The sequence below is a fragment of the Enoplosus armatus genome, chromosome 21 (genome assembly GCF_043641665.1).
Source record: "Enoplosus armatus isolate fEnoArm2 chromosome 21, fEnoArm2.hap1, whole genome shotgun sequence".
Taxonomy (NCBI): Eukaryota; Metazoa; Chordata; class Actinopteri; order Centrarchiformes; family Enoplosidae; genus Enoplosus; species Enoplosus armatus.
Window position 1 is genome coordinate 10123293 of NC_092200.1, and position 13865 is coordinate 10137157.

The following is a 13865-nucleotide window of genomic DNA, read 5'->3' on the forward strand; positions in this document are numbered from 1 at the left end:
GACGGACAGCTTTCACATGGAGATGTAGAACATGGATTTTTTAACACCTGAACTTGCCTGTCAATCCAGCTTTCTTGTTGTATTGTATCAAAGTAAGGGGAAAAAAACATCTTATTGCAGAAAACATTCCCCTGCTATTTAATTCCTTCCACAGCCTCAGTTTAGAGGTCTGAGGTTAGTGGTGTTGTTCTGGGGTGGCACAGCATGGGTGCAGCAGTGACAGCCATTGCTTGGGGTATTGGTGTGTTGGTGTTCTGTCATGGCACTGTGAAGATGGTTTGTCTGGTGTCAGCCACATCGTTTCCAGCGGGTACCACCAAACCCCTAATAGCGGGGGTAGTTTTGACATTTTCCTGGTTGGTTGGAAATTAAGGATGTTGCTGTGTCTTTGTGTCGACAAAATCATCTTTATTGTTGTGCATAACAGTCAACATTGTTTACACCCATTCAGTGGCATTTAAATCCTCCAGTGTGTGAAGTAAAATTACTGAAAATGTTATTACTTTCAAAGCCTTACTCTTAATGATATATGCATTCATTTATGATAACTCAAAATACTTCTCACCGTATCAGACATATTCAAGTTCAACTGCTTTTACACAATGATGACATAAAACAATGTGGGCCCCTGCACTCGTAATGATGTGGTGGGAACAATATCTTCTACAGCATCAATGCAGTGATAGGGAGTTTGATTAACGATCTGGAAGAGACACAACAGCAGATGGTATGCTGATCTCATGTTTTTAGTGGGCTTGTTTGAGCGCAGCAGATGTGAGGCCTGTGCTTATAGCAACGTGTGGAGCACAGGGCTGTCATTAGAACAAGCACTTTATCGGGGAGATGGAGTCCAATCACTTCTGACTGTCTGGAGACAAGTCCATGGCTGCAGATGGGTGGGCAGATACTTGACGAGCTCAGGCACCTGAGGCTTGAGAGACAGCAGTGGTGGAAGGGGAAAGTATGATGGTAGTTTTTAAAAGGAGCTCTTTTAATGCTTTCAGTGTGGTTATGACCCTTTGTGTCCATTCTGTTTAATTGTCCCTATGCTTTCACATCCAACATACAGAGGCACACAGTATATTTTCTGTATATACTCTTTAAACAAGTGGTTATTGGCTTTGACACTTGCTGTAGGGAAGGGGCCTGTTTAATGGAGACATGAAAGCCCTGTTTAAAAATGAGTCATTTCTATAAATTGATCTATCAGTGTGTGTTGTCTGACAGGACAGGGGTCCTGAGGATGGCATTAGGAGCCATTATTGTTTGCTCAGATGGAAACCAGGCCTTTCTCTGGGCCCTCTGGCTGACTGCTCTGTGCAACACACTGATTAGGACTGCCACCACAGGGACCTAAAGGAGCCATTTGAGAATCACATGGAACTTTTAGAAGGAAGTTGCTGCTGCGGAAGTGAACTGCACGACTTCTGAAGAACATCAGCGAGGCAACGTCAAAGTGAGACTGTGTAATGGTGGTCAAATTGGAGGTGAAAGAACTGCAGGCAATGGGATAAATCCTGACGTTGTTCATTAAAGATGAATCAAGTCCTACATTATGTGAATACAGTTGGACAATGTTTGGTTCTCATTCTTAATGTCCAGCAGATGCACTTCATATTTATGGATCAAAGGGCCAGAAAACAAGCATAGCAATATCATGCCTACTGTATTTCACATCTGGACCTGGGGATGTCAGTCATGGCCACTTGGATGGTTCAGCCATCAGTCTTCATTAGAAGCAAACTATTGTGAGTTGCAGCGAAGTGATTAAAGGCAGATTATTTTTCATAAACTGGGATTGTTTTACAAATCCTGCACTTGTGCTGACCTCTGAATTGTAACATGGATGGATGAGGTACTGTATTCATTGTACTTTTGGGAAATCTCAATCGTCGTAGTGCTTCACTGAAAAATGTACAGTGATGTAGGTCAGCATCCTTTTGGTATGATATATGGATTGGGCCTCTCTAAATAGGAAATGAATTAGTGAGAGCCAAATTGTCTTTGGACTAAATCCTACCATTATTCCAAAAGTACAACTTATTTTTCTTCATCAGCTAGTGTCTCTGCTTAAAGGGGAATGTCTTTGCCCCGAGAAAGCTTGGTTTGTTCAGTTAACTTTTACTGCTGTCCTCCCTAACTGGGGACGAGGTCATACCAATATAGAGGTCTAGTGAGAAGAAACTGAAAAGATTGCATGGTAGAATATGAGAATTATCAGGTGATTTTTTTTTTTTTGATAAATATGATAATAATATGAATCCCCTTTGGCTTTACAAAGTCAAACAGTCTATGAGCCAATAAATCAATTGTCTCTGGAGCTGGACACATTGATGTGATCACCTAGAGAGAAGATGTGTCACTCTGTTTGAAACGCCTGCATTTGTGTGGTGTAGGAGAGTGATGCTTCTTTTGCCTCATAAACAATCTTTGGTAGAGGACAGACCACCTTGCAGAGAACACACAAACCCGACCATGTCCAAGTTTTATTTTAGCCGATCATCAAGTTACTTACGGAATTAGCGTTAATTGGCGACATCTGATAGGATTTACCGCCAACATTTGTAGTTGGTGAAAGTCAGCGTCAGCTAAAAATCAGAAGCTGCTAGTTGAATGTTTTATACACTGATCTTCGTGAGAGAGAGGAGAGATAACAGATGTGTTACCATCGGAGCTTAGCGAATTTGTGTATTTTTCCAACCCAGGTGTCGGAACAGAGTCGATCACTAGTGCGAACAAATAATTTTTCACATTAACACACTTTTAATATGCAGTGAAATACTCGCACTGTAGAGCCCGGCTATTATCTCTTGTCAAGGAGAGCAGTGCTCTGCAACACTAGCAGGCTGAGGTGGACAAAACACAGTAAAGTTCAGTAAAGAAAGGATTGGATTTTGATCAGCTTTATTTAAAGCTGATACCAATCCATTTAAACATGCCCAGATCGACCCTGTTACAGATAGGCCTGCTTTGGATCAGCTTGGGACATCCCTGATGACATTACAGTCAAAGCTCTATAAAAGGAAGTTTAAGTTAAAGTACTTCTGAACAACAGTGGAGGCTGTACATGTGTGTGTGTGTGTGTGCACATCATTGTAAATAAGCAAGAGTGGTGTCCTGGCCAGGCCCTGCTGTTCCTTCTCTCCTGAGCTCAGGTTGCAGCTCCCAGATGGTTCCTTAATCTGTAGGTCCTGCTCAGGTCAGCTCCAGCAGAGCCAGGTAACACGAGCCAAACTCATAACCTCACCTCCAAAATGCATCCACAGAGACCCAGACAGATGACTTTAATGTCTTCACTTCTTCTGAAAACCGAGCCACATGGAGCTCAGTGAGCTATGATCGAGGGGTAGCCTAACTGAAACCTATTATCTACAAGACCTGCTGCTGCGAACCTAAATCCCTCTCACTGTGAGCTTTTGATGACGAAGCATCTAACCTGGACGTAGTGGAAATGATAGTGGTCAAATTACCTAAGACGTCACCTCATGCGGTGTTGAAACACCTCATCATTTCCCACTCACTCCCACCTCCCTTATAGCTCCGTCCTGTATAGTGTAAAGGCATTTCACATAGTATAGAAGCTGCACCACTTTCCAGAGCTGGACCAAACCACAACAAAATGCTGCTTGTCAAAGCCATGGTAAGAAATTACAGCACACTCCTGAGGGTTTGATCCCTGGCCAGATAAGGAACTGCTTGATGAGATTGGGTTACCCCCCTCCTTGACTTGGACGAGAAGAACCACAGCATGTCCTGAGCCTCGACTGTGATAAAATGCCTCCCTGGTGGAGTTCTCCCATCTCCTTTTATGTATAATGTCTAATAATTTCCGTGCTCCGATATCAGTTGACTTGACAGGGTTTGAGTGTGTTATTGCAGCCAAGTTACAGCTGGAAAGCTTTTCCAGTCCGACCTGAAGGGTGTGAATGAGCAGCTGACCCATAATTTCACATTCCAGCCCTAAGTGTTTTGAAATTAGCCCCTGAAATTAAAGGCTTTTGAATCCGTCTTTGCTCCTTTGATATCTCCTGTCCAATGTCTTCAATGCTGAACTTTGCTCTTCTGTCTGACTGTTGTCTTTGTTAGAATTTATCTTGTTTTTTTTGTCAGTTTGACTCTTTATTGGCTTTGGTAGTGACACATTTTTCTATTTTAGGGTGCAAGTTCCTCTGCAGGGGAAATGCAGCATTATGCCACTTGATTTTAGTTGCAGGATAATTAGTGCCTTTGCTACCTTACTGCAGTGTATGTACCTTCACATCAGGCAAAAATAAATGTATCCTTTTCCTCTCAGCCTCCCTCTGGACACTGTAAAACACCTCTTAAGATAAAATTTTAGTGCATAGGGTATGCTTTCACCAACACAGAAACCACATTTGCCGGCCACTGAACAGGGTCTTGCTGTTCAGAAAGCTACTTCAACACCCCGACATTTTTAAGACTTATACAGTCACTTTTTCAGTACCTGCATTCTATCCTTTGTGTTCTGTCTTACAAAATGGAAAAAATCTCGTCATAAACGCATTGTGAAAGGTATTGAGGTTGATGTTTATAAGAAGGTGCAGACGTTTGTGCTTGTCAACATGTGTTTTCTTTTTTCCACTGACCCTCAAAGGATTCCAGTGATCTTAATGAAACCAATTTTCATATAAAGACGCCTTTTAGCTTTGGCTCCTTGCATGAAGGCAGCAGCATTTTGGACTCAGCCCCTGCGAGGAGACCTGGCCTTTGAAGTAGCCTCTGGTTATTTTTCTGCTTGACAGATCAGAGCAACTGTGCAGAAATCAAAAGGGAAGTGCCCTGCCGCCCCAGGTAAATGGTAACTCAGGACTGAGCCGGGACATTTTGAAAGCTAATACGGCTACTGCTGAGTTAGGGCCATCTGGACAATTTGCCCTCCATCCAAATTCTTGAAAATGTGATGCTTAATAGAGTGAGATTGTGTGCTGCACTTGTGAGCAGACTTGTGTGCCAGACATGTATCATGTGACTCATCAGAAAATACTGCTGCACACCTCAGAGAGTGTGAAAGACAGACCAGAGTCTGAGACATGGTTTGTTGCTGGTGAGGTGTTGACCAATGCTATCCAGGCATGTCTGACCAGTCTCCACTCCTATAGCAGGAATGCAGGGTGGGGAAAAATTCTCGAGACTCTAAAGATCCTACATAGCACCTGGTGGAGTTCATTTTCCCCATGGGAACAGTAGGTATTGAGGGATGAGACACGGTCAATTTAGCTAAGTGAAATGTGCCTCTCCACCAAGCAATATCTATCTCCCTGTGCCCCAGTGCAATTGTCCCTTAACCAGTGCAATGAGGTTGGGGAGGACGAGGTTTCCACAGCACTTGCATTTCATTTTCCAATGCCCCCCTGGAGGGTTTCAAAACAAGCTCTGGGGTTAAGAACAAAATCGCTGAAAGCCATTACACCACAACTGATGCCTAGTCAGGTCTGCTTCTCATTGGAAGGGATCTTGGGTGAGGGAGAGGGCTTACCAGGAAGGCTCAGAGTTGCAAACAATCAATGCCACATTGGCGCTCAACCCCACTAAGATTATAGATGCCATACATACACACATAAACTAAACAAAGACGTAAATAAAAGGAGAACTAGATTACCTAGAACTGAAAATAAAATGTTATATTGTCTTTTACAAGTGTAGAGAAGTAATATTAATTATCCTGATCATGTTATGTGTAATGTGTAATCTGCCCTCGTGTGGCACACGTGTTTACTTTTTCAGGAGGTTCTGGAGACCACTTGACCACAAACTGCATTATCTTTTCATTTATTTCAGGAGTAGGGTCTGCAACAGCTTTTGCATGCAACTTCAGATCAAGAAAACTAGTTGTTGAAATACTCTTTGTTTTAAAAAAAAAAAAAAAAAAAAAAAAAAAAAAGTCAAATGAAATAAAGGATTGTATATTATTTCAGAAAACAATCTTTTTATTTTTGTAGATTATCGATACTATATTATACTAGTATACTGTATTATGTTAATGAATAATAGCAGGTAGTTGTCCTTCTCTGCCATTCGCACTTATACACATGTACAAACAAACACATCCACTATGTCCCACAAGAGAAAGCTGTGTGTGTGTACATTTGCAGGCATATTAGTTGTAGTTGTAGTTTGCTGGAAGGTCAAGCGAGTGCTTGTCCTAAATAGTGAGAGAGCTTTGGTATGAGAGGAAGAAGCATGTTTACTGTAAATGATGTAAGAGAGAAAGTGGCTTTCATATACTGTGGCTGCTTTATACTGTCAAAATAATAAAGGACATGTTTTGAAACTGTCAGTACCGTTAAAAAAAAACTTAGCCTGTCTTCCAAATCTGAAGTCTAATTCATTCAAATTTATTATAGATTATACCATGTGTGGTCGCACCGCAAATAGGCCCCCAAACTGCTGTCATAAGTTGCATACAGCAACTATTGTACTGTTGCATATGCTTTGTATAACCATCAGTGTAAAATCATTTCTGTTTGGTGTTTTTTTTTTTTCTTCTTTCCACTAGAAATCTTCCTTTTACGCAGTCTAAGATTGGACATACATTTAGTGAATAGGTTGCATTTTGTCTGCAATGTGTACAGTGTAGCTGTAAATAAATAAATAAAAGATTTCTGGATTTGGTCAAGACCAAAGACTATAATGTGTGAGACCTTGTCAAATCTGAGTCATACATCCCACAAGTGAGAGACAAGACCGAGACCAAACTCTCACATACACTACAGTAGATGTTCAATTAAATTATTTTAAAAGCATATAAAACAAAAAAATGTTTCCTAACTGTATCAGACTTTCCTTAGCAAGTATAGTTAAATACATACTAAACTAAATAAACTTTCTATTTTACCATTTGGAGAGGGAAATGAGAAGAAATTACTCAGCAGTGTATGAACCGTGCATTGGATTTAAGTATTAAGGCCCTGAAAGTTACAGTTTTACTGAACCCATTTAAACAACAGCTATACAACTTTGATAATAATAAATAATAACATGGACACACAGCAGTGAACATTAAATGATCTCGTGTGGGTAATATTAATGTTCATTTAATAACAGTATCATGTCAATGCTCTGTAGCTGGTGTGCTACATATATTGGCATAATGTATTGTTGTTCTTGTGCAAGGTTGTTTTATCTAGACCAGTAGTGGAGATGATTTAGTGTTGTTTTGATACAGCTACTTGTGGCCCCACTGGGCCCAGGGAGACTGGGAGGTCTTGGAGGAAAGGAAAGGAGTTAGTAGAGGATATGGGTAGAGGTTGATTTATCTGCAGTCTTGAGCTTCCCTTTACCTCCAGACCTCTCAACTCTCAGGGATACAGGCACACAACACACCACAACACACCAGCTATGGAGATTGATATGGGAAAGAGTTTGTGGAGTTAGTTTCTCATTAACTGTTATATCTGATACATAAATTCTCAAACTCTTTAAGTGAAAATGACACAAACACACACAAGTGCTCACACAGTCTGGTGTGTTGACCCATTCATGATGGTTGCTATTTTTTTTCTAATCTAATCTTCTTCTAATCTTCCAGCTAATAAAACACTAGCCAATAATACAAGTACAGCTTTTATTAGCATCTATTCAAAAATTGCTATTAAATTTAATAGTAATGTTGCTGAAGACATAAATACACTGAGACAGTGTATGTGGTAAAAATACTTGAGGAAGGTCTATTCATATCCCTTGCTCGTGAATTCCCAACGAAACTGTTTTTCAGTTTTGGATTCATCCGAACTTTACTGTCTGTTTTTATTTTGTCATTTCTTGTTGCTCATTTTGTGAACAGTGACATGTTTGTCTGCCTCTGCTGTCAACATGACAAAATGCCGAGATTGGGCCCTGTAACAACTGGATTTGGCCGTGTCTTTCTCATTACAGTGGAAACTATCAGTCTTTGCCCAGGTCTGTGTACTGATCTGTGATATGCAGTAGATCAGTCTATAGCAAGACCTTTTTATTTTTTAAGAGAGACAGCCTCAGGGTTTGGTTCACACAACACTGAGGGCTGATATCTGATAACCTCCTCCTATCCAATGGATGGCCAGAACAAACTTGCCAATAATGATTGGTATGTGTTTAAGACTGAGCCCAGAGCTGATGCTGATGTCGGACAAAAAAACTGCTCCACATAGTCTCTGCACCACATTCACAAAGATTAGGCTCAAACTCTCTCATACCATCTCCTTATTAAAAAGAAACTGCCTGATTTTTCCATTGATGAGGCCCATTTTAGAGGGGATTAGGGGGAACATTGGGAGGATTGCTGCTGTGTTATTCTGTTGCTAACATTAAGGGGATGTGGGGCTTTAATACTTCAATATGTTTTGCATTAAGTCTGAGCATGTTTGCTTCCCTCAGGGAGTTAAACATGTTAGCAGATAACAAATTTTTCTTCAAGCTCAAGTTTTTGCGTACCTTGCTGTGTGTTAGGAGGAGGGGAGCAAATCATCTCAGGGTGCTGCGTTGTTTTTATTCAGAGATCCTTTAAAATCAGCTCAAGCGTTGTTATAATGCCCAAGTGTGGAAGTTGACACGAGGTGAAATGAGAGATGGGTCTGTAATAGAACTTTTTCTTGAAGAAAAGGTGAGCGTAAAGCAGTAGCAAAGAAAAATCTGTTACCTTTTAATACATGTTCTTGGGTTTTGGCATAGTTGTCCCTGTGGCTTGGTTTCTTTCCTGCTGCTAGTAATGTCATGGCCATTTTTGGCGCCCTGTATACTATTTCATTTCAGACACAGTGCCAGCATAGATATTTGGCCTTCTTACTAATAGACAATAGCAGGGGTTGCCGCTCCTTTTGTGTGTGTGTATATATATATGTGTGTGTGTGCGCGCGCGCATGCATGTGCACGTGTTCCTGTGTTTTGTATTGTGGTCTGGGCAAACCCAGCTTGGCTCTGTTTGAACAGGGTAGGATAAAGACTCATACATTTTAATATATTGCCCCCATGTCAAGCAAGAAGGAGCAAACACAATGCCACGGGGGAAAAGCTATTTTGTAATGAGAATCAGCTTCAGAAGCACCAGTTTAAAAAAGGGATCTGCTGCCATGTATTTGTGTATACAGACTAGATGTGGGAGACAATAGGGTTGCCAGGTTAGGCATTTGGCCCCCACTTTTTCTTTTATTGTGGAGAGACATCTGGAGAGATGAATACTAGCGGATTCATGTTGTCCTTTAAAACACATTCAAGGGAGCATTTCTGCCTATTTATTATACCATTTGTTGATACAGATTATTGAAAAACCACCTGTTAAATTTAAGTCTTCAGTCCTCTAGCCAGATTAAGAGAAATTATTTAAACTTGACCTGTTGCCCCCTCATCAATCTTCACTTGTACCTGACTGCAGCATTTGCCTCCAGTCCATTTGTACTGAAGAGGACTCTTTTGAGACAAGGGGGATTTGGTGAGAGTCCATGACCAAAGTGTCATACCCTACTAATCCCAGACCTCTCTGACTCCTCCTACACAGGCCAAAGGTCATGTGCCCTCCCCACCGCTCTGACCGCATTATAACGTGTTCAGGGTCAGTTTATCTGAGAGGAACAACGTGACGCTTAGGTGGATCAGGATATTTCCTCCAAGGCTTGTCGTGGAACATTAAGTAATGCCACAAAGCCGCGACATTGTTGAGGGATTATCACTCTGATTGTGGGCCTTTATTTGTTCTATTTATAGCTGTAAATAGTGGCATTTCTGCTCCTTTCCAGATGGCTTTCATGGCCAAGCCTTGCATGCCCTTGACAATTGACTCCAAAAGTTTGGCTTGTGTGCAGCAGACTGGCACCACACACACATCTCAGCCAAACACTCTGCTTGCCTGCTGTGTGCCTGTGAGTAATTTGGAGTGTAGTGGCCTTGTCAGTCAAATGCAGTGCAGAAGGGCTCAATTTTAAGTGTTTTAAATTCTGGGATATATTTATGAAGTCTTAATTGTGGTAGCAAAGACATTGAAGTGAAAGCCCTTTGACTTCCTGCTGATCCAGATTTCTACATTTGTGGTGCCAGCAGCCTAGTTTTCTTTGACTTGGATATAAAACTTGAGGTTGAGATTTCTATTTGGCTGGTGATGCGAGAGGACCAACTTGCTGTTTGACATGGAACACCATTGTGTAATGTCATTACAGAAGATGCCAAGAGCATGGGGTTCATATGGCAAACTTGATGTGATGTGGAAAGTGCTCAGAGCACATTTTATAGGCAATTTCTGTCAAACTTTTTGACTACATATTTGTGGCTGAGCTGAGTTACTGTTTCTCCAGAATAGGATTTAGACAGTTTCCCTAAACGGAATGATTTAACCTGATATATCAATAGGTTTGCAGCCTGTGGCTGGGTTATACATCCGTTTGCAAAAGGCTCAAACAGCCTTGATCTCTTTGGCAGCCTATAATCTCACTTTACCTGTAGCTAAAACACCTCAGCTGTTTAACGCTGTTTTTTCTCTAATCCACACATGCCATGACGGTTATTCTCACCAAATAGAAATGAGTCAACTAGATCTACTCTAGTCCTCATGCTCTCTGCTCAGCAGAACAGATTGCATTGACACATTTGGGAAAACCGAAAGCATAGCATAGCAACATGGTTTCACATAATGCTGTGTACAAATCTAGAATGATAGAAAGAGACAAATAGGCTCATACAGTTATGACTATAATAGAAGTAGAACATGAGAAGGTTTCCTTATTTTGTTACTCTTTGCCTTTTGTTTCTAGTAGATGTCCTCCACTCATTTTTAGCATAAATGATCAGATTACAAGAATATTTGTTTTTTTGCTAACTGTAAATCTGTCAATTTATATCTGTCATTCTCTTAACGTACCTGGATGAGATTAGACAACTGCAGAAAACCTCCACAGCTGTGATGTTTTGCTCTCCCACAGCATGTTTATCTAGGCTATAGGCTATAATATTTATGACTGTTTTTAATTCACTCAGCGTACAGTTTTGATTTCACCATCAGCCACCAAGTGGTGTACAATATGTGGCAAGGGGTCCATAAAGCCTTCAACATGTTTTATCCCTTTCTTTCTTACGTGTATGGTTTCAGCATGTCTGACACCAAGCTAAACACATTCCTCATCGTATAAAATTAGACACTATTTTTCCTTTTTTTTTTAGGAATTCAAATTGAACCCCCACACAGAGTTCAGCTGCGGGATTTTTGAGTTCATCAGCTGTATTAGAAATGTGAGATTTCTAAAGATATCTACATGTGCTGTGTCTATTATGCCAATTACAACATGTCTGTGGGTATGCCAGTGAATGCTCTCCTATAAGAAATGCTGTATATCGTTTTTCTACTTGCAGAAATACAGTTTGTGATTTATGGGTAAAAGAAGCTGGACATGTACTGTTATGATACAAATCCTTCTACCTCCCACTTAACTTTATCCCGCTCGGCACCAGCTCAGTCATGAAAGTCTTCAGTCATTCTGTTACGGGTGTTCTCTAGATCCTTTGGCCATCTGGACTCGGACAGGAACAGGAAATGAAGAATGAAGAATTAAGAGGGGTTCTTTATAGGATATGAAAGCTTGAAAAAGAAAAGCTGAGCACCCCTTTTCACAGTTTAAGCCCGGGCTACACAAATTAAGGCACTTTCTCTTTTCTTTTTTCGACCTTCCTTGCTACTTCCCTTCCATCTTTCCTTTGTTGATTCCTTCCTTACCTTCTTCCGTCCTTTATGCAAGGGTTGGGAGATATTCCATTCATCGTAATATTTAATATTATCAAAAGTAGTTCACAGATCTTATGTGTAAGTCAATAATTAATCAAAAGTACAATTTTATCAAAATTTCATTTCACTTTCATTCTAGTAAAACTTAAATAAATGCTCAATTGATAAACAATACCATTTGATTTTGAATACTGTGAGACAATGCTGTGATAATTATTGCTATATTAATTTTGACCATATTGCCCTCCTCCGACCTTCTTCTCCACTTCTTTCTTGCTTTCATTTTGTCCCTCTTTGTGAATCTTTTTCTTTCCGTCCATCTTTGTTGTCAGGATTGTCACAATTAGATTTCACTTATACTTCAATCTTATCATACAGTATATCTGCCCCTGTAGCCTTGGATTGTGCTAGTTTTGCCCGTAATAATCCGGTGAGCGCACGGCAGTGTTATCGGATGGTCTCGGTAAAATTCAAGAGATCAACAGCCGTGCCAACACAGGAGGGAGGGAAAACACAGGTTTTGTTTCTATCTTTACGTTCTCATCTGAAGTTATGTTTTAGGAAGCCTTCGTGAATCGGATCAACTGTATAAAATCAAATTGAAAAAGAAATTGAAAACTGTTGCTCATAGAGATGTGCATTTAAATGAAGTAGCTAAAAGGTCTACACACACAGGAGTGTGTGTAGACCTTTTGTTGTGTTCACAAGATGATGCCCGTTTTCTCCTTTTTGGCCTCGTCATTGTGGCTGAGATTCCATGCCCCAAGAGGGAAGATAAGCGCTTACTAGGAGGATATTCTGAATTCCTGTACTGTTTTTCTGCCCTCTACTGTCCCTCTCTTTGAAGGAGTGTAGTCACTGAAACAACTTCATATCCATGTCACCTTGGAGAGAAGGACATCTACTTAAACAGAAGTTAATGACAGGGTTCAGGTAGGAGTCATGATAGGTGGTGTTATGTATGTTTTCACCTACATGCAACATATCACTCTGTCATATAATGTAGCTAATGTGCCCCCACATCCATATTTCCCCTCTTTTCATTGTCTTGCTTTGTGAATATGAGACCAGTTATGGAACGGCACACAGAACAGTGGAGGAGCCCATCTCTTCTCATGCATATTCAAGCATGATTGCGCACGCACACACACACACACACTCTTGCACACTGTGAAAGGCAGCTTGGCTCTTGGTCAAGGGATCTGTGCTAAAGAATGGTCCTGGACGAGAGAGCTGATCGCCAGCCAAGCAGGACAGTTACAAAGTGGAGCACGGGAGGCCCCACCATGTTTGCAGAGATCTAAAGCCGCTTTCTCTGAAAGCTTTGTTTGCATTTTGTTCGCTGCAGCAGCTGAACAGTACACAGAAAAGCCTTTTCTTACCCTTTCTCTGTCCACTCTTTTTTGCTTTTCACTTTTTCTAACTCGGCTGCTTTCTGACAGTTGATTCAATTCCTGTGTACTAAAGGAAATTATGTGCTTAATTGGATTATTGGGAGTTTTCTTCAAATGAGTGCTCACCCACCCACACAGCCCCGGACTCTGAATTCTCCTCTGGGATGGGCTGTCCGGTACATGTTTCCAGACTCCACAGTCTGCAGGATGAGCGTGAAATGGGAACCTGGGAGTGTGTTACAGTTTAACACTATTAAGTCATAGTAATTATCATACATGTGATTAAATATTCATAATGTTAAGAGGTTTACTCTGACTTAATTATGGAACAGTTTTCAAATCAAGTCAACGATCCCGTTGCGGTATTTCATTTAAATGTATATTTTTTGCTCTCTTTTCACTTTCTGTTGGTCACACACACACACACACACACACACACACACACACACACACACACACACACACACAGTAAAACAATGTGAAAATTCAAGCAAATTGAAAGAAGGTCTAGCTGTCAGACATCTCTGCTGGCCATCACCTTCAGCGTGCTACTTGGCCCAGGTTTATAGAGACACAAAAGTGTCCAAACGTACGCAGGCATCACTGGAATTTGCACCTGTTTGAGACCTGCCTCCTGTGGTCTTCTCTCCTGAAAGCTGTCCCTCTGGCTCTCTCTGTGAAATAGGCATACGTTAATAACCTAGGGGATGACCAGAGACCTGAGAATGGTGGTATGGAAATGGTGAAATAAATCTTAAAAGAATGAA